General features: G+C 59.1%; 1 protein-coding gene across 1 annotated transcript in view; it reads right to left on the bottom strand.

Moving 5' to 3' along the window:
* The window catches only part of LOC115643941 (tripartite motif-containing protein 15-like), a 35,094-nt gene extending 15,939 nt beyond the window's left edge, over nt 1–19,155 (bottom strand). Inside the window, exon 1 of the mRNA XM_030547958.1 lies at nt 19,079–19,155. The gene's annotated coding sequence lies outside the window, so the exon portion shown is untranslated. The remainder of the gene's footprint in view (nt 1–19,078) is intronic.
* Nucleotides 19,156–20,659: the final 1,504 nt, after the last annotated feature.

Raw genomic sequence — 20,659 nt, 5'->3', positions numbered from 1 at the left:
TTAGATATTTACAAATTCCCCCCCACACACACACACTATTTTTAACCCCAAACCCCGGCCATGCCCGGGAGAACTGGATGAAGGGTGACCCCGTCCCCGTTCTCCGATATTCCTCCGCTGCCTGCTCGGTTTGGAGTTTCTCTGGGAGAAGGTTTCTCTGCACTCAGGACAGGGGAAGTTTGTGGGATGCAGCACTGGCAGCAATGGTGGGATGCACTGAGGGATGCAGGCCTGGCAGCAATGGTGCCCACAAGCTAGAGATGCTGGGTCTTTAAAATCATCTAGACACACTGAACAAGTCAGTTCACGTAGGAGTAGTTGTGCTGGATTCACAGCAGGCCTGGCTGGTTCCTTTCCCTGTTCTCAGAAGTGGGCTGATTCTGAACGTTGCACAGCAAACAGGCCTTTCCTACATGTCCGCTGCCTCGTGTTACAGCTGGGAGGCTGGAACCTCCTTCTGGTCTGAGTTAGCCCCTGGAGGAGGCACCAGGACAGACTGTGGAGTGGCAGCACCTGACGCTGTCGGTCCCTGCAATGGTGCAGCCTGGCCCCTCTGCAGAACAGCTGATTGAAAAACAGCTCCTGCCACACCCACACCAGCACAGGGTTTACAATGGCTCCGGTGGCACCAGGCCCACAAAGGGTTAATCCAGCCTGGGCCACAGCCCAGCAATGGAAAGGGTCAGCAACTTCCCAGCACCAGCTGAACGCCCCAGCAGCCCGGGGAGCGCCGTGCGGGGGTGCAGGCGGTGCTGGGAGTTGTAGATCAGCCAGGGACCTGGGGCCTGCGCCGCCAGCTGCTCTACTCGTCCCAGAATGCCACGTGCCACGCTGCCGGCGGCCCCAGCTGAAGTGAGCGGAGCGGACCAAATAGAAACCCCAAGCCAGGGAGGGGAGAGTCTGGGTTGGCTCAGTGTGGGACCATATCTCCCCTCTGCTGCGGTAGGTCACCGTCAAGTTCTCCCCAGCCCCGGAGATGGACTCCAGCAGGGTCCACTGGACCGTGAGCCAGGTGTTTTCCTGGACGCTGGGTGGCTGCCAGGCCAGGATCTTCAGGGCCTGATCCAGACACCCTCCCAGCTCTGGCGTCAGACTCCCGCTCTGCTCCAGTTGGCTCTGGGCTGCCCAGGCTGAGCTGTTCCATGCTGGGGCAGATATGGGCCAGGGAGGTCAGCCAGCCGAGGCTCGTCTCCTTCAGCACAGCCCAGGCCCACTCGGCCTCGTACGGCGCCAGCTCATGGGGTCCTTTGCGGGACTGGAGCCAGCAGCACCAGCCCCATGGCCGGCACCACCCTTACCCACTGACTAATCTGACACTGGCCAGGAGGAGATGATTTCCTCACCCCTCATCATGGCCTACAATCATGGAGTCCTCCCCAATTCCATAAAACCAACCTACAAATCATGGTACGGGCCTCCTGAGATAAGCCCACCGCCCATGCCTGCCTTTCTCCCTCGCCCCCCCAAGGCCATATTGTAATTCTTGGGCGACGTACACACGTCACAACCGTCCCCACTGTCTCCCAGAGAGAATCCACCAGATGGTTTGCTACAGCCTGTCTGTCCAAAGCACCTGAGTCAGTGCGGGAGGAAGCTTTATCAGAACAGGAAAACGAACCCGAAGAGGAAGCTACCCCTCCAGCACACTTCTCTCATCTCTCCCAGATGAGGCTCTGCTGACCAACCCCATCACTAGGGGAAGATTTTAAGAACTTTCTGGATCTTACCAAGAGGGTGGCAAACAGCTGCATATTCCCCTACAGGAGGTGGCAGATACACGTCATAAGCTGGTGTCAATTCTGCACACCATCTTCTCATCTAGAATTGTCCTCCCAATTAATGAGGTGATTCTAGATCCTACCAAAGTCATTTGGCAGACACCAGCCTCCATCGTACTATCCAGCAACAGAGTGTACAAAAAAACCCCAACCCTACATCTCTACCCAAAGAGGCAGACTTTGTTTTCAACATCTGCAACCCAACTCCATCATAGTGGATGTGGTTAATGCACGAATCAAGCAACATGATGCCAAGTCAACTCCATACGATCAGGCTCGGCAAGATGGCGTATTCATCGACAACATTACTGGTTAGAGTCATGAATTACCGAACTGTCACGGCCAAATACAATTTTATTAATTAAGGGAAACCCAGTGTGTTTCTGGAACATTACTGGAAAGGCAAAAAGAACAGATTCAGACCATTCTTAGAGGAGATAGACAGTTAATAGCCAGACCGGTCCTAGAGATAGCACTGGATGTAGCTGTTACAGCTGCCCGCCCAGTCTCCGTGACAGTGGTACTGAGGTGGGTTGTGTTGTGTTGTTTTGGTTTGGTTTTGGCCACACCTCTCTAGATTGCCCAAAGAGCTACAGACTTCCAGTTTGAAGGGCCAAACTCTTTGCAAAGCTTTCTCCAGCTGCTGCCTTCCTCCGGCCGCACTCCTCCTTTCAGCCCCGACCCGCGGGCCTGCCCAGCTCTACCGCGGGAGGAGACCAGCAACCCCAGCCTCCGACTCGGCGCCCACACAGAACCTGAAAAGGAGCTGCAGCGGCTGCCCAGCCAGCGCCGGAGACCCTGGGGTGGCTGCAGCACCCAGAGCTGGAGAGAGAGACCCCCTAGGAAGGACAGAGGAGATGGAGGGAGTGCCCCCCAACCCCCCAGAGGCTCATGTCAAGACACTGAACAGCTGAGCTGTCCTGTATTGTTGGCAACCCTCTCCTGGTGTCTACCCCTGCAGCTGCCGTCTGCCCCATCCCCAGCACGTAGCCGGTCGCTCGCCCTGGGCATCGCTGCGGAGCTGGGTGAGGAGAAAGGGCAAGAAACGCGACCCATCAACCCACTGCCTGAGCAGCATCCGCTAGGTGCTGACTTTCCTGGTAGCCCAGGGTCCGTGAGGTCTGGTTTCACCTATGGCCCGGTTCACCTGAGGCCTGGGTTCTCTGAGGCCTGGTTTCCATGGCACTGGGTTCTCTGAGGCCTGGTTTCCATGGCACTGGGTTTCTCTGAGGCTTGGTTTTCATGACATCTGGTTTCTCTGAGGCCTGGTTTCCATGGCACTGGGTTTTTCTAAGGCCTGGTTTCCATGGCACCTGGTTTCTCTGAGGCCTGGTTTCCATGGCACTGGTTTCTCTGAGGCCTGGTTTCCATGATACCTGGTTTCTCTGAGGCCTCGTTTCCATGGCACTGGGTTTCTCCAAGGCCTGGTTTCCACAGCACTGGGGTTCTCTAAGGCCTTGTTTCCCTCGCACCTAATTTGTCAAAGGCCTGGTTTTCATGACACCTGGTTTCTCTGAGGCTTAGTTTCCATGGCACTGGGTTTCTCTGAGGCCTGGTTTCCATGGTCCTGGGTTTCTCTAAGGCCTGGTTTCCATGGCACCTGGTTTCTCTGAGGCCTGGTTTCCATGGCACTGGGTTTCTCTAAGGCCTAGTTTCCATGATACCTGGTTTCTCTGAGGTCTGGTTTCCCAGGTGCTGACCTTCCTGGTGGCCCAGGCTTCATGAGGTCTAGTTTCCCTGTGGTCCAGTTTGCCTGAAGCCTGGATTCTCCATGGCCCTGGTTCCCAGATGCCGGCTTTCCATGGCACTGGGTTTCTCTAAGGCCTAGTTTCCATGATACCTGGTTTCTCCTAGGCCTGGTTTCCATGGCACCTGATTTCCTGAGGCCGGGTTACTCTGAGGCCTCGTGTCCCTCATGCCGACCGCCCTCATCACCTGGGTCTCTCCGTTCCCTACAGCCCAATTCCTACACAGCTGGAGTCCATTGCACCCAGTGTCCCCAGGGCTGGTTTCTGTAGCATCCCTGCGCGTGCTCTGGCCAAGCCACAGATTTTGCTCTTTCCATCTCTCTGAGGGAGCCAACCCCGGCAGCCCTGTGTGGATTTGATGCCTTTGTGGGCTCGCTTAGCTGCTCGCTGCCTCTCTCTCCCCACTTCTCTATCTGATTCTGCGTCTCTCTGCCCAGGGGGGGAGGGGAGTTATGCTGGGGCAGGGGAGCACTGGGACGCTGGGGGACATCAGGCGAGGAGCTGAGCGGCTGCTTTGGGGTGGCCATTTCCCAGTTCAGCCGGGAGCCCCCCTGCATGCAGGGGAACGCCAGGATGAGGGTCTGTTCAGAGAGAAGGATCCTGGAGTTCCTCATGGAGGTGACAGAAGTCACTGCCCTGCCCACCCCCTCCACAACGAGGGGTGGGTGTTTCGGCCCGTAGTGCACCAAGTGGGGGCTCGTTCAGCCTGTCATGCACTGTGGGCCAAGATGGAGTTGCCATCTTTGTGAGGGGCGAATAGATCACCAGCTGCGGCCTCCATCTTGAACAGGGGCGACATTAAGGTCTGGGGCAGCCCGTCATCTTTGTGAGGGGCACGGCTAACCACGGGCAGGCGGGTTGGGCAGGGGACTGTTCCTGTGAGATTTGGGAGGGTGAAGACACCCTGAATGCCACCCCCCTGTGCCAGTGCGTACGGGGGGAGGGGCGCTAGAGGGGACACATGGATCTTGGGGCTATGGAGGTGGGAGGAAGAGGGGGCTGGAGGTGCCATATGAGGCCTCTTGGCCATAGAGAGGAAGGCCTTGGGTAGGACCAGGTTTGCAGTGGTGCCAGGGCCACACTCAGAACAGGCCCAGTGCCCACCCTGAGGTCCCTCACGGCTCCACTTTTCCCTCCCCCCATGTGTGGGGGGCTTCAGGAGGGAAGAGGAAGAAGATGAGCAGAGACAGAACCCACAAAACATGAATCTGGCCCTGCCTTGGGGGCTAGAGCACTCATTCATTGGGGTGGGGTGTTCGAGGGGGTCACAGAGACAAGGGCAGGCGAGAGGGGCTATTCGGGGCCCCAGGACAGGCTAGAGGTGGGGCGAAGGGACTCGGTAGGCAGGGAGGGGGGATGTGGGAGTATAACCACCATGGAGATGCTAGGGAACGGGGGGCAATGGGCCTGTAGACGGGTTCCGCCGGGGCTCGACCCTCCCTGAGGGGGAGGGGAGCCACACCAGCCTCAATGTCTTCCCTGCAATTACAGTCTGCTCTGGCCTTTCGGCAGGTCAGAGTAGTGACAAAGTCGGAGGGGGCCCAGCCCTTGGTTCGGGCGGGGCACCAAACACAGTTACAATAGTCCAATTAGCTCTGGCCCTTTGGGGCAGGGCAGAGCAGTGGGAAAGCAAAGCAAAGGCAGTTCTGGCGGCCCCTCGCCGTAGTAGGGGCGAGGCGGCTTGGGTGGCCCCTCGTCAGGCGGCCCCTCGCCGCAGTAGGGGCGAGGCGGCTCGGGCGGCCCCTCGCCGCAGTAGGGGCGAGGTGGCTCGGGCGGCTCCTCGTCGTAGTAGGGGCGAGGCGGCTCGGGCGGCTCCTCGTCGCAGTAGGGGCGAGGCGGCTCGGGCGGCCCCTCGTCGTAGTAGGGGCGAGGCGGCTCGGGCGGCCCCTCGTCGCAGTAGGGGCGAGGCGGCTCGGGCGGCCCCTCGTCGCAGTAGGGGCGAGGCGGCTCGGGCGGCTCCTCGTCGCAGTAGGGGCGAGGCGGCTCGGGCGGCTCCTCGTCGCAGTAGGGGCGAGGCGGCTCGGGCGGCTCCTCGTCACAGTAGGGGCGAGGCGGCTCGGGCGGCTCCTCGTCGCAGTAGGGGCGAGGCGGCTCGGGCGGCCCCTCATCGTAGTAGGGGCGAGGCGGCTCGGGTGGCCCCTCGTCAGGCGGCCCCTCGCCGTAGTAGGGGCGAGGCGGCTCGGGCGGCCCCTCGCCGCAGTAGGGGCGAGGCGGCTCGGGCGGCCCCTCGTCGCAGTAGGGGCGAGGCGGCTCGGGCGGCCCCTCGTCGTAGTAGGGGCGAGGCGGCTCGGGCAGCTCCTGGTCTCAACCTCTGGCTGGGGCAGCCTCCCAGTCCCGAGCGTCGGCCAGAACTTCTGCTCCTGCCGGTGGCCAAGTTGCAACTGAAGGCTGGGGCCTGGCTTTTATTCTTCCGGGTCGTCGCCTGACCCTTTGAGGGGCGGGACTTCCGCTCAGTGGCCCTGCCCCCTTGGATGACTGAGGGGGCTTGACCCTCCCTGAGGGGGAAGGGAGCCACACCACCTCGTTACACACACCCCCCAAGTCCGGCCCCCACCTGTCGGGGCCGGGCTGTCCCATCTCCTCGAGGCGGGACAGGAAATCCACGTTGGCATGGTCCTTGCCCACCCTATGCTGGATGGTGAACGCATAGGGCTGCAAGGCCAGATACCAGCACATGATGCGGGCATTGTTGTCCTTCATCCTCACAAGTCATTGAAGGGGGGCGTGGTCCGTAATGAGGGTGAATGGGCCGCCCAAGAGGAAGAACCGGAGGGCCTCGAAGGCCCACTTGACCGCGAGGGCCTCCTTCTCAATCGTGGCATAATTTCACTCTCGGGGAAACAGTTTCCGACTGATATACAGCACGGGGTGATCACCTCCGTCTCCTTCTTGGGACAAGACGGCCCCCAAGCCAACGTCAGACGCATCTGTCTGGAGGACAAAGGGCTTGTCGAAGTCGGGGCTGTATAGAACTGGTTCTCGACACAAGCAGCCACGGAGCATTCTGAAGGCTGCCTCACACTCGGGGTTCCATTGCACCGTCCGAGGGCTGCTCTTCTTTAGTAGCTCGGTCAGGGGGGCTGCTGTGCACGCGAAATGGGGAATAAACCGCCGATAATACCCCACGAGCCCCAGGAAGTGCCGCACCTGCCGCTTTGTTGTCGGGGTGGGGCACTCCACCAGGGCCTGCACTTTCCCCACAAGGGGCTTCACCTATCCCTACCCGACGGTATAGCCGAGGTACGTCGTTTCTTCCCAGGCTATCCGGCACTTTTGGGGGTTTGTGGTCAATCCCGCCTGTCGAAGGGTCCGGAGAACCGCCGCGACCCGGGTTAGGTGGTCGTCCCAGCAGCGGCTGTAGATCACCACGTCATCCAGGTAGGCAGCGGCATACTTCTTGTGAGGCCACAAGAGGTGATCCATGAGCCGCTGAAAGGTCGTGGGGGCCCCATGGAGACCGAAAGGCATCCTGGTGAACTGGTACAGTCCGGACGGAATGGCAAAGGCGGTCTTCTCTTTGGACGACTCTTCCAGCAGATTTGCCAGTACCCCTTGCTGAGGTCCAGCGTGGTGATGTACCGGGCCTCCCCGAGGCGGCCGAGCAGCTCGTTGACTCGGGGCATCGAGTAGGCATCGAAATGGGATATGGCATTAACTTTCCGGAAATCTATGCAGAAGCGTCGAGAGCCGTCAGGCTTGGGTACGAGGACCACCAGACTGCGCCACTCACTCCGGGACGGTTCAACGACCTCCAGGGCGAGCATGGCTTGAACCTCTTCCTCCACCACCTGGCGCATTTGGTATGGTATTGGCCGGGCGGTCTCCCACACGACCTTCCTTGGTTCGGTCTGGATCCTATGACAGGTGACAGTCATGCAGCCCGGTAGGGCTGTGAAGGTCCGTCGGAAGGCCCGCACGAGACATTTGGCCTGTCGCTGTTGCTCGTCCGTCAGGGCGCTCCCCAGCACGGGTTCCATCACCTCCTCTGTCTGGGCCACCTCTGGACATAGTTCCAACTCTGGCAGACATGGGTCGATTAATAGGCCCTCTCGGTCACGCCACGGTTTCAGCAGATTAACATGGTATATTTGCTTCTCCCTCTGGCGACCGGGTTGGCAGATCTCATAGTTGACAGGCCCCACTTTCCTGAGTACCTTGTAGGGGCCCTGCCACCGGGCCAACAATTTCTATTCGCTGGAGAGCAGGAGCAGTAGGACTCGGTCTCCGGGGCCAAATTCCCGTGCACGCGTGCCTTGATTATAGCTTCGCTCCTGCCTCTCCTGGGCTGCTTTTAGGTTTTCCCGCGCTAGGGACCCCGCTTGAGTTAGGCGTTCCCATAGCTGGAGGACGTACTGGAGGAGCCCCTGGGTCGGAGAGGCCGACTGCTCCCACATCTCCTTCATTAGGTCCAGCAGGCCCCGAGGCCTCCGCCCATATAGGAGCTCAAAGGGGGAGAATTTGGTCGATGCCTGGGGGACCTCTCGGACAGCCAGGAGCAGCAGCGGGAGGAGTTGGTCCCAATGGCGTAGCTCGTCTGGCGGGAACCTTCTCATCATGTCCTTGAGGGTCCGGTTGAACCGCTCTACCAATCTGTGGGTTTGGGGGTGGTAGACAGAGATCCGCAGTTGTTTTACCCCCAGGAGTTGGCAGACTTGGTTTAGCAACCGGGATGTAAAATTAGTGCCCTGGTCCATCAGGATCTCCTTAGGCAGCCCCACGCGGGCGAAGACCTTCACTAATTCGCCCGCGATGGTCTGGGCCGTGATGCTCCACAAGGGGATGGCCTCTGGAAACCGGGTGGCATAGTCGACCAGGACCAGGACGTATTGAAAGCCAGCTGCGCTCCGGGGAAGCGGGCCGACCAAGTCCATTGCGACGCACTCAAACGGGGTGTCAATCAATGGCATGGGAACCAAGGGCGCTTTGGGTGTTCGGGCTGGTGCGGCCAGTAGAACCGAGCCCGAATTCGTGCCAGGGTCTTTTCATACCCCAGGTGGTCCACGGCTGGTACATCATGGGCCAAGCTCATGACCGCCTGCCGATGGCATCGGGGCACGAGGAGTTGCGTCCGCGGTTCTTGTGTGCGGGGGTCCCGCTCCACCCGATAAAGCCGGTCCCGGAGGAGCTCAAAGTGGGGCCACTGTGTAGCCCAGCCAGGGTCTATAATGGACCCATCAATTGCGGCCAGCTGTTCGTAGGCCCGTTGGAGAGTGGGGTCGGCCCGCTGGTCCCAGCAGAAGTTCGTGTCAAAATGGGGTGCAGGGGGCTCTCCCTCGATTAACTCCTCGGCCTCTGGGGTTTCTAGTCCGGCCCCCTCGGGGGTTTCCGGGGACTCAGCCGCTAGGGCCGGTATAGACCGAAGGAGCCCGTCAAAGGCAGGCCAGTCATGTCCCAGGATGACAGGATAGGCCAGTCGAGGGCCCACGCCGACGATCAACGACCGAGTGAGGCCGTTAACAGTCAGGTGGGCCCGAGCACTGGGATAGGACCGAACATCCCCGTGGATACATTGTAGGTAAATGGGCCCCAGACTAGGATCGATCGGGGGCCCCAGAGCCTGACGGACCAGCGTTTGACCACAGCCTGAGTAGACCAAGGCCGTGGTGGCTTGGTCCCCCACGAGTCCTGGGACTGTGAGCTTCGGGGGCTGAGGCCGCCGGGCCCGGCCCTCTCCTGCGCAACCTGCCCGAAGTCACACTCCATCTCTGGGCAGTCCCGCTGTAAGTGGCTGGTCCTCCCGCATCTAAAGCAAGGTCCTACTTCGGAGTGTCTGCGCCGGGGACTGGTGGCCTGAGGGCTTCGGGGGCTTTGGCGGGGCTCCGACGGACCCGCAGGGGAGGTCCCCGAACCTGTGTGCGGGCCAGGCTCCGCGCGTTGGGTTCGCAGCACTGGTTCAGAGCCCAGTCCATGACTCAGCCGCCGCTGTCCCGGCGGGCTGGATCCTCTCCTGCTTCCACGAGTCTGGTCGGGCCCCGAGGCGGGTGGCCGGAAGGCCAGCCCCACAGGAGCCTCCGCCGCGAGGAAATCCTCCATCAGGGAGACGGCTGCCCCCAGGGTGGTAGGCCGGTGGCAGAGCACCCAGACCCTTCCTCGAACCGGCAGGATATGTACAAATTGTTCGAGGACCACCTGCTCCGTCACTTCCTCCGCCGTCTGAGTTTCTGACTGCAGCCAGCGGCAGCAGGCCTCTTTCAGGCCTTGTGCAACAAAGCAGGGACGGGCACCGGTCGGATAGGTCTGGCCCCGGAACCGTTGTCGGAAGGTTTTGGGGCTGACATCCAAGGTGTCGAGGATCGCGGCCTTCACCCGATCATAGTCCTTGGCGTCCTCTGTGGCCAACCCGTGGTAGGTCAGCTGGGCAGGCCCGGTTAAATACGGGGCCAGAAGGGTGGCCCATTGCGCTCGGGCCCATCCAGTGACCAGGGCCATGCGCTCGAAGGTGACCAAGAAGGCCTCACGGTCATCCCCCGGGCCCATCTTGGTCTGGCGCAGGGGCGCCAGTGGCCGGGGACCCGCGGGGTCCTCCCTGTGGCCCCTTCGGGGACTCGGGCAGCAGGCCCGAGAAGCGTCTGTAGCTGGGCCCCGAGTTGCTGGATGAGTTGCTGCTGGTGCTCCAACTGAGCGACATGTTGCTGTCGTTGCTGCTGGAGGTGGGCGGCATCTCGCTGTTGCTGCTGCTTGAGATGGGCGGCCTCCTGCTGTTGCTGCTGCAGCAGTTGCGCCGCCTGCTGCCGTTCCTGGCTCTCCGTCAGCAGCTGGACCAGCCGTTCAACATCCATGTTCCCGGTCCTGGGGACACCGGCTGCACTAGCGTCCTTCTACCAGCCCCTTCTCACAGGGGCACGGGTTCAGAAGGTCCCTTGTCAGGTGCCAGTTGTAGACGGGAGGGGGAGGGGAGCCACACCGGCCTCGATGTCTTCCCTGCAATTACAGTCTGCTCTGGCCCTTCGGCAGGTCAGAGCAGTGACAAAGTCGGAGGGGACCCAGCCCTTGGTTCGGGCGGGGCACCAAACACAGTTACAATAGTCCAATTAGCTCTGACCCTTTGGGGCAGGGCAGAGCAGTGGCAAAGCAAAAGGGGCCCAGCCCTTGGTTCGGCCAGGGCACCAAACGCAGTTAAACAGCTCTGGCCTCTTCAACTGGGCAGAGGGGGAATCTGCCACCCGGTTACGGGTGGCAGGGGGAACGCAGGCCCATCCACTCCTCTGTGTTCCAGCCCGGGGCCCTGGTAGCAGCCGTCACCACTACCGGTGGTCAGTGGGGTCCTGACCACAACACACTGACATGGGCAACGGTAGCTCTGCAGCCTGACTGGAGTCAGCTGCCCCCAGGCTACTTCCTAATTCCCCCTCTATTCCTACTGGTCCGGGGCCTCTGGTCCAGAGACGTCCAGGACCATCGGTTCCTCCCAGTCCGGGCTGGGCGGCAGGTCTGGTAGGGTTTCGGGGAATTCGGGCCACGCCTGATCTGGCGGCCCCTCGCCGTAGTAGGGGCGAGGCGGCTCGGGCGGCCCCTCGCCGTAGTAGGGGCGAGGCAGCTCGGGCGGCCCCTCGTCGGGTGGCCCCTCGTCGTAGTAGGGGCGAGGCGGCTCGGACGGCCCCTCGTCGCAGTAGGGGCGAGGCGGCTCGGGCGGCCCCTCGTCGTAGTAGGGGCGAGGCGGCTTGGGCGGCCCCTCGTCGTAGTAGGGGCGAGGCGGCTCAGGCGGCCCCTTGTCGGGTGGCCCCTCGTCGTAGTAGGGGCGAGGCGGCTCGGGCTGCCCCTCGTCGTAGTAGGGGCGAGGCGGCTCGGGCGGCCTCTCGTCGTAGTAGGGGCGAGGCGGCTCGGGCGGCCCCTCGTCGTAGTAGGGGCGAGGCGGCTCGGGCGGCCCCTCGTCGTAGTAGGGGCGAGGCGGCTCGGGCGGCCCCTCGTCGTAGTAGGGGCGAGGCGGCTCGGGCGGCCCCTCGTCGCAGTAGGGGCGAGGCGGCTCGGGCGGCCCCTCGTCGCAGTAGGGGCGAGGCGGCTCGGGCGGCCCCTCGTCGCAGTAGGGGCGAGGCGGCTCGGGCGGCTCCTCGTCGTAGTAGGGGCGAGGTGGCTCGGGCGGCTCCTCGTCGTAGTAGGGATGAGGCGGCTCGGGTGGCTCCTGGTCTCGGCCTCTGGCTGGGGCAACCTCCCAGTCACGAGTGGCGGCCGGCACGTCTGCTCCTGCCGGTGGCCGAGCTGCAACTGAAGTCTGGGGCCTGGCTTTTATTCTTCCGGGTTGCCGCCTGACCCTTTGAGGGGCGGGACTTCCGCTCAGTGGCCCCGCCCCCTTGGATGACTGATGGGGCTCGACCCTCCCTGAGGGGGAGAGGAGCCACACCGCCTTGCTACAGGGCCCCAAACTCAATAGAGATGCAGGGAGAAGTACTGGCTGCCTGGGGCTAGGGGAAGAGGGGGTGGCAGAAGGAGGCAAGCAGAGCCTTGGCCGGCCATTGTAGGGCCATAGCCCCTTTCTCAGCCTCCCTTGTGCCCCATCCCCGGAGTCCTTTCTGCTCCCCCCCATCACCGTGGTGCCTCAGACCGCCCCACCTCACCCCCAGAGGCCTGCTCTTCCCCCACTCCCCTTTGTCGATTGGGGGGTGCAGAGGAACATTTTGAGGGTAGCGGTGATTCTGATCAATTTGGAATGAATCCATTTCAGAATGAAAGAGTCTCCAGGGGAGCTAACGGTGTCCACATCGGCACTTTTGTTGGTGAAACTTATGTCTGTGAGGGGTGGGTTTTTCCCACACCTCTGACCAATGTAACATTTTACTGATAAATGGGCTAGTGTAGACATGACCTTAGTAAATGCTGATTTTCTGGATGGCCTCCTGTAGACAAACCCTGAGTTAAATGCACTCAGGCATCCTCATGGACGAATTGTAAATAGTTTTTATTATGAAACAAGCCCCTAGAAAACCCTTTAAATAAAGCAGAAATAATTCACAGGGTTTTACAAGTGCACCGAGGGAATGTTCCACTTCCACCACCCATACACTATAGCCCAACGCTTGCAAGGCACCACTCCCTACACCTGTAACCCTTCTGCCTGTCAGAGTTGGTAGCAACAAGGGCCGGGTTCAGTATCCAGGGGTTCCCTTTTAATAACAATGCAAAAACCGGCTTGAGCCCCCACCCAGTGACCTGGGACACTTACATACCACCCCCTGGGTGCCTCTAAGAGGCATTACTTCCCCTCTCGCAAACATGGAGTCTGAGTGTAGCAAAATCCTTTTAATAAAGGAGGGAAACAATGCAGCATTATGTTGGGGAAACACCACAAACAGGATTCTAACACAAACCATGAGCAAAAGACCCACCTCCAAGTAAGTTTGGCAGTGTCCTTTTCCCCTCAGGGTCTTAAGTCCAGCAACCCAAAAAATCACCCAAAAGTCCATCAATCCAAATGTCTCTGTCCCTGGTCAGTGCAGCCTCAGAGTTCAAAAGTTTATCTGCAGAGTTTTACCTCCCAGCCTGGGTGGCAATGGGGGGAGGGGGCATGGGGGTGTTAAGGGGCATCTTACATGGTCTGAGGCCAACTACCCCACCTCTCCATGGGGTTCTACTGCAGCCTGCACCTTGAGCCACTCCCCTCACCAGCCGTCCCATGAGCTGCTCCAGCCATTCCGCAAACTGCTCCACTCCACCAGCCGCTCGGTAATATATCTTCAGGGGCCCCCCAATTAACACAGCACTCAGCAATTTCAGCTCTTAGGGATTTCAGTTTATGGTAGAGGAGCCTCCGTGCTGGCGCACCATTGGCCCAAAGTGAATTCAGTTCAGCAGCGTGTAACTAGACTCTTAATGGAATCAAAATTAGCTCTGATATTCCACAGTAGGGAGAGAAGAAGGTGCAATTACTCTTCCGGGCCCTCAAAAGGTGCCCATACTATCAAGTACAACTACCTATCCCCAGTCTCTCTCCATTCACTGGGTTTTGGAACCCATGTCCCTTGTCTAGCAAGTGTTACTCAGTTGATGGCGAGTCCCTCTGTCATAAAACAGTTCCACTGTCCTTGATTCACATAATCAGGGTATCAGAGGGGTAGCTGTGTTTGTCTGGATCTGTAAAAAGCAACAGAGTCCTGTGGCATCTTCAAGACTAACATGTCGTCTGAAGAAGTGGGTATTCACCCACGAAAGCTCATGCTCCAGTACATCTGTTAGTCTATAAGGTGCCACAGGACTCTCTGTTGCTTTATAATCAGGGTAACAACACTTTATTATTCCTGCCCCAATAACAGAGAAACTGGGGATCCCACAGCAGCCAAAGTGACCATTTGAGCTCATGCTAGGCAGGGTGGGTGTGCCTATGCAAACAAGATCAGACCCTGAAGCTCTTTTCCCCAACTCACCACAATTCACCCCCAGATGTCAGGGTAGAGCTCACCCTGACTCTGCTTGCACACCCCTTTCCACGGCCTACCCTTGCACATGTACAGCCATGGGACTCAAACTATGAACCACAAGCATCCCTGAAACAACTCCCCCGGGTGTTAATGTTTTCTGCGGCTGGCTACTCTGCCTCCCAGCTGTTGTTAAGGCTGTCCCTTTGCTCTCACAGCTCTTGTGCAGAGCACAACATGTGGTTACAATGTTCTGAATTTTTCCTGCTGCTTCCAGCCCATCCCTTAAACAGTGTCATCTGCCCTTCAGGCAGCCCAATGCACTCCCCCACCATTCTGCAGCTACCAGGGCCATAGTGAAATGTTCGTTCTTTTTGTCCACATGACCTGTGTGTCACTTCATTAACCAGGATATCAGAGGATAAGCTGGGTCTCCCAGAATAAAAGGTTCAACCTCCATGCCATTAATGTCCATAGTGTTCCTAGGGGAAAACAGCCCTTCCTCTGTTCATTTAAACAGCATTGAGTGTTGAAAGATCCTACCAGCACAGACTCTCTCAAACCACCCTGCCTGTCAATCATTGGCACCCCATGGAGAAATGCCACTTTGTGTTTATAAATTCTGTGCCTTGGTTAGGGGGTCAAATGACAGGCACATGGGTCCCAGCGGCTGTCCCCACACAGTTTGGGAACCCCATGTGTGCAAAGCAACCAGTGATTTCTTGGGCATTACCCAGCAGCGTGACCTGGTTGGCCAGCACCTTGTCAATGGCACAGCCGACCTGCCTCAGCATGGCCCCAACAGTTGATCTCCCCGGGCTGAATTGGTTGACTACAGAACAGTAACGTCATGGGGTGGCCAATTTCCAGAGGGCAGCGGTGAGCCACTTCTCCCTGGTATGGGCACCATGTGTTACTACGTGTCGCTGAAGCTCTGGAGTCAGCTCTGCACAGAGCTCAGAACAGGTAACCTTCCCCAACCGGAAATTATCTCACCACTGCTGGGTTGCCCCAGCCCTGCAGAACCGTCCTTTCCCACCGATCCACGCTGAGTTCCCAGGCCCAGCAACAGCGCTGAACCCTGTGCAGCTGATCCAGGAACTGGCCCTCTCGTTCCAACAGGTCAGTATTGTCCTGTGCCTCCTGCTGCCCCCAACACAGCGTGGTCTCTGCCAGAGCATATTCTCCTGCTCCAGCATCATCTGCTCATGAACACTTCTAAGCTTAATTACTAGCTTAGATCTGGTAACGCTGCCACCAGCCAGAAATTCAGTGTCTGGCACACTCCCTGTCCCCCCCAAAACTTTCCCCTCCCTGGGCTGCCTTGACGGACTTCACCAAGTCCCTGGTGAACACAGATTTAAACTCCTTGGATCTTAAAACAAGGAAGAATCAACCATCCCTCCTCCCTTCCCCCCACCAATCCCTGGTGAGTTCAGACCCAATCCCCTTGGATCTTAAAACTAGGAAAATCAATCAGATTCTTAAAAAGAAAGCTTTTAATTAACGAAAGAAAAGGTAAAAATCATCTCTGTAAAATCAGGATGGAAAATACTTTACAGGGTACTCAGATTCATATAGCCCAGAGGAAACCCCCTCTAGCCTTAGATTCAAAGGTACAGCAAACAGAGGTAAAAATCCTTCCAGCAAAAAGAAACATTCACAAGTTGAGAAAACAAACATAAGACTAATCCACCTTGCTTGACTATTATTTACAATTTTGAAACATGAAAATCTGATTCAGAAAGATTTGGAGAGCCTGGATGTACGTCTGGTCCCTCTTAGTCCCAAGAGCGAACAACGAAAAAACAAACAGCACAAAGACTTCCCCCCACCGAGATTTGAAAGTATCTTGTCACCCTATTGGTCCTCTGGTCAGGTGTCAGCCAGGTTTACTGAGCTTCTTAACCCTTTACAGGTAAAAGAGACATTAACCCTTACCTATCTGTTTATGACACAGACCAAGCTACCTCTGTGTATTGGCGGTTGCCACCATGGCAGAGGGGAGCAGTGCTGGATACAGGCTGGCTGGCAGCAGGTTGACAATGGTGCAAGCCCAGGCCGAAAGGAACCATGGGGGTGCAGACAGCGGAAATCTGGGACTTTTTAAAAAAAAAAGTTTGACCCACCTGGCTTCCCACAGTGCACAGCAAAAACAATCCCAGGATGCTCGCTGCTCAGAAGTGAAGCAAAGAACCATGGGATGTCCCTGGAGGATGCTACACCATCAGTTCACAGCAAATGGCCACTGTGTATTCCCACTTTCTGAGCTGAAAACAGATTGGGCCCGTTTGCATCCTGCAAGTTACCCGACACGCACAAAGAGCTTTGGATTAAAGCCCCCATGTAGGTGCATATTTAGCCTCTGCCCAACACTGCAGTTTACGGGAGAAGTCTAGCAATCCATGGCCACCATCCTGACACCTGAACCATGTATTGGAATCTCCCCTCCTCTCCTTCACACACGGTGATTAAATTCTCCCCCCGCCCAGAGACAAATTTCATCTCCCCCATGCCCCACCGGATCAGCAGCCTGGCATTCTCCTGCACGCACTGGGGCTCCTGAACGAACTGGTCCAAGGCGTGGGAAATACAGGCCCTTGGGGTACCGGTGTCTTCCTGACAGGACCCCAATTTTCTCAACACTCTCTGGAGGCTGTCGGCGCTCAGTGGTTCTGGGTGGGTGCGTAACTGAGCCAGGTACATGTGCATGGGGAGCTCCCCAACCTCATATTGGGGTCTCCCATCCCTGTAGGGCACAAAGATCTCACACTGCCCCTTCCCTGACAGGAACTCCAGGGTCCCTCCATCCCACCAGATCCCCATCCTGGCGTTCTCCTGCACACATGGGGGCTCCCGGCTGAACTGGGAAATGGCCTCCCGAAAACAGCTGCTCAGCTCCTCGCCCAGCGCTCCCCAGCGCCCCAGTCTGTCCCGCACCCTCACTAGGTTTGCGATGCTCAGAGGTTCTGGGCTGGCGTGTGACCAAGTCACTGGCCTGTCCCCTCCCAGCTCTGTGACATGATAATGGGGTTCCCCATTGGTGAGGAGCACCAAGATCTCACACTGCCCCTGGCCAGAGACAAACTCCAGCTCCTGCCCATCCCACCGGATCAGCAACCTGGCGTTCTCCCGCACACACCAGGGCTCCCAGATGAACTGGGAAATGGCCTCCCCAAAGCAGCCGCTCAGCTCCTCACCCAGCACCCCCCAGCGCCCCAGTCTGTCCCGCACCCTCGCTAGGTCTGCGACACTCAGTGGTTCTGGGCTGGTGTGTGACCAAGTCACTGGCCTGTCCCCTCCCAGCTCTGTGACGTGATACTGGGGTTCCCCATCAACGAGGAGCACCGAGATCTCACACTGCCCCTGGCCGGAGACGAACTCCAGCTTCCCCCCACCCCACTGGATCAGCAGCCTGGCGTTCTCCTGAACACACTGAGGCTCCTGAACGAACTGGTCCAAGGCGTGGGAAATACAGGCTCTCAGGATACTGGTGTCTTCCTGACAGGACCCCAATTTTCTCAACACTCTCTGGAGGCTGTCGGCGCTCAGTGGTTCTGGGCGGGTCCGTAACCGAGCCAGGTACATGTGCATGGGGAGCTCCCCAACCTCGTATTGGGGTCTCCCGTCCCTACAGCACACGGAGGTCTCACAGTCCCCTTCCCCCGACAGGAACTCCAGGGTCCTTCCATCCCAGCTGATCCTCATCCTGGCGTTCTCCTGCACACATGGGGGCTCCCGGCTGAACTGGGAAATGGCCTCCCGAAAACAGCTGCTCAGCTCCTCACCCAGCGCCCCCCAGCGCCCCAGTCTGTCCCGCACCCTCGCTAGGTCTGCGATGCTCAGCGGCTCTGGGCTGGTGTGTGACCAAGTCACTGGCCTGTCCCCTCCCAGCTCTGTGACGTGATACTGGGGTTCCCCATCGGCGAGGAGCACCGACATCTCACACTGCCCCTGGCTGGAGATGAACTCCAGCTCCCCCCCGCCCCACCGGATCAGCAGCCTGGCGTTCTCCTGCACACACCGAGGCTCCTGAACGAACTGGTCCAAGGCATGGGAAATACAGGCTCTTGGGGTACTGGTGTCTTCCTGACAGGACTCCAATTTTCTCAACACTCTCTGGAGGCTGTCGGCACTCAGTGGTTCTGGGTGGGTGCGTAACCGAGCCAGGTACATGTGCATGGGGAGCTCCCCAACCTCGTATTGGGATCTCCCGTCTCTGTAGTGCACGGAGATGTCACACTGCCCTTCTCCCGACAGGAACTCCAGGGTCCCTCCATCCCACCAGATCCCCATCCTGGCGTTCTCCTGCACACATGGGGGCTCCTGGCTGAACTGGGAAATGGCCTCCCCAAAGCAGCTGCTCAGCTCCTCGCTCAGCATCCCCCAGCGCCTCAGTCTGGTCTGCATCCTCTCTAGGGCTGCAACGCTCAGCGGCTCTGGGCTGGTGTGTGACCAAGTCACTGGCCTGTCCCCTCCCAGCTCTGTGATGTGATACTGGGGTTCCCCATCGGCGAGGAGCACTGAGATCTCACACTGCCCCTGGCCAGAGACAAACTCCAGCTCCTGCCCATCCCAGCGGATCAGCAGCCTGGCGTTCTCCTGAACACACCGGGGCTCCCGGCTGAACCCCTCCCAGACTCTGTAGAAACAGGCCCTCAGCGCAGCAGTGTCTCCCTGACAGAGACCCAGCTCAGTGTAAAATTCCAGCAGGTTGTCAGCACTGAGTGGGTCCCTGCGGAAACGTAACCGGGCCACATACAAATGCACTGGGAGAGTCTCGACATGAAAATGATAACGAGGATTTCCTTCCTGATAGGAAACAGAGAACATGTACTGCCCCTGCCCCGACAGGAACTCCAGGCTGCCTCTGTCCCAACACAACCTCATCCTGGCGTTCCCCTGCACACACGGGGGCTCCCGGCTGAACTGGGAAATGGCCTCCCCAAAGCAGCTGCTCAGCTCCTCACCCTGTGCCCCCCAGCGCCCCAGTCTGTCCCGCACCCTCGCTAGGTCTGTGATGCTCAGCGGTTCTGGGCTGGTGTGTGACCAAGTCACTGGCCTGTCCCCTCCCAGCTCTGTGATGTGATACTGGGGTTCCCCATCGACCAGGAGCACCAAGATCTCCCACTGCCCCTGGCCGGAGATGAACTCCAGCTCCCCCCCGCCCCACTGGATCAGCAGCCTGGCGTTCTCCTGAACACACCGGGGCTCCTGGCGGAACTTCTCCAGGGCGATGTTCAGGCAGCTGCCCAGCTTCACACCCAGCTCCCTGCTTCGCTGCAGTCTGTCCCGTGCTCCCTGCAGGGTCTCCATGCTCAGCAGCTGGGGGCGGATCATGGTGTGTAACCTGGCCAGACACACGTTCCCCGTGGGCTCAGTGACGTGGCTCCAGGGCTCTCCATCGGTGTCACACACGCATCTCACACTGCCCCTCCCCTGAGGTGAGGGTCAGCTCTGCCCCCTCCCTGGGGTCGCCCATCCTGGCGCTGTCCCTCACACGAGGGCTCCCTGCTGGACTCAGTCGAAGCAGCTTCTCCGGGATTTGGATGCTTCCTGCTGGTGATTCACTCTCTGTGCTGTGATGTGCAACTCATCACATTCACAGACTTAGGTTGGAGCCTGCTGAAGGCCGATCCATGGCCCGATCTGTCACTTGCCCGTTCCTCCTGCCTTCTCCCCTCTCTGTCTATGGAGACACACCCGCCCCACGGGCCCAAGATCCGGGTCACAGGCTGGTTTTGTGTTGCCCTTAGTGGGGCTCTAGGTCGGAGTCTTGCGGAGCGTGGTCGAAACGGGCTCTCAGCTCTTCCGTCGTGTCCCCCTGGGATTGCAGCTCCCACCAGGTTCTCAGGGCAGAGCGGATGCCGGTCGCATGGATTCAGTTAGGTCCTTCTGGGATGTCCTTGTCCCAAGGACTCTGCTCAGCTTCTCTCCTGCCCTGCTCCAACATGTCCTGAGAACCAAACGAGAGACGCCCGTTTCAACTGGAGAACAATAGGGCTGGTCAGGGGCACAGGCGCCGGCTCTGTGGGTCCTCTGGGGCTAGAGCGCCCACGGGGGGGAAATGGTGGGTGCGCTGAGCACCCACTGACAGCTCCCCCTCACTCCCCTAAGGCCTCCCGCCTGCTGGTGGGTCTCACAGATCAGAGCCTCTCCCTCCCTCTCTCCCTGCTCCTCCTGCCACTGCAATCTGCTGATTCGCCATGTGCTGGGGGCTCTGTGGGGGGAAGGAGGAGGAATGAGGACATGGGGCACTCGAGGGAGAGGCGGGAAGGGGCAGGAGTGGGAAGAGGCAGGTAGGGATGGGGCTCTGGAGGAAAGGGTGGGCCTGGCACAGAGCCAGAGGTTGAGAACCCCCCCAGCACATTGTAAAGTCAGTGCCTGTGGTCGGGGGCGAGAGTCTGGAGTCTCCCAGAGCTGTAGGGCTCAGCCCCAGGCAATGGCTCCCATGGAGCAGCCACAGAAGAGAAGTTTTCCTGTCTGTAACGGCACCAGGCCGGGTGTCCAACATGCAGCCCGGGGCCGGATCCAGCCTTCGCTCTGCGTTGACGTGGCTGCAGAACATGTTCAGACTGTGCAAGGTTTGGGAGCGGAGGCACCAAAGGAACGAGGGGCTGTGATGCTGACTGTCAACACGCTGGACTTGCAGGTGTCTGGCAGATCACTGCCATTCACTGTGCCTAAATTTGGTGCCTGGTCTCCTACACAACGAACGAGGAGAGCCAGGCACAGAGACAGCGATTCACAAAAGCCATCAGGGTGGGCAGGGGGCAACCTAAGCCAG

Source organism: Gopherus evgoodei, unplaced genomic scaffold, assembly GCF_007399415.2.
Source record: "Gopherus evgoodei ecotype Sinaloan lineage unplaced genomic scaffold, rGopEvg1_v1.p scaffold_78_arrow_ctg1, whole genome shotgun sequence".
Lineage (NCBI taxonomy): Eukaryota > Metazoa > Chordata > Testudines > Testudinidae > Gopherus > Gopherus evgoodei.
The sequence above is the reverse complement of the archived record's forward strand: the minus strand, read 5'-3'. Positions and strand labels throughout refer to the sequence as shown.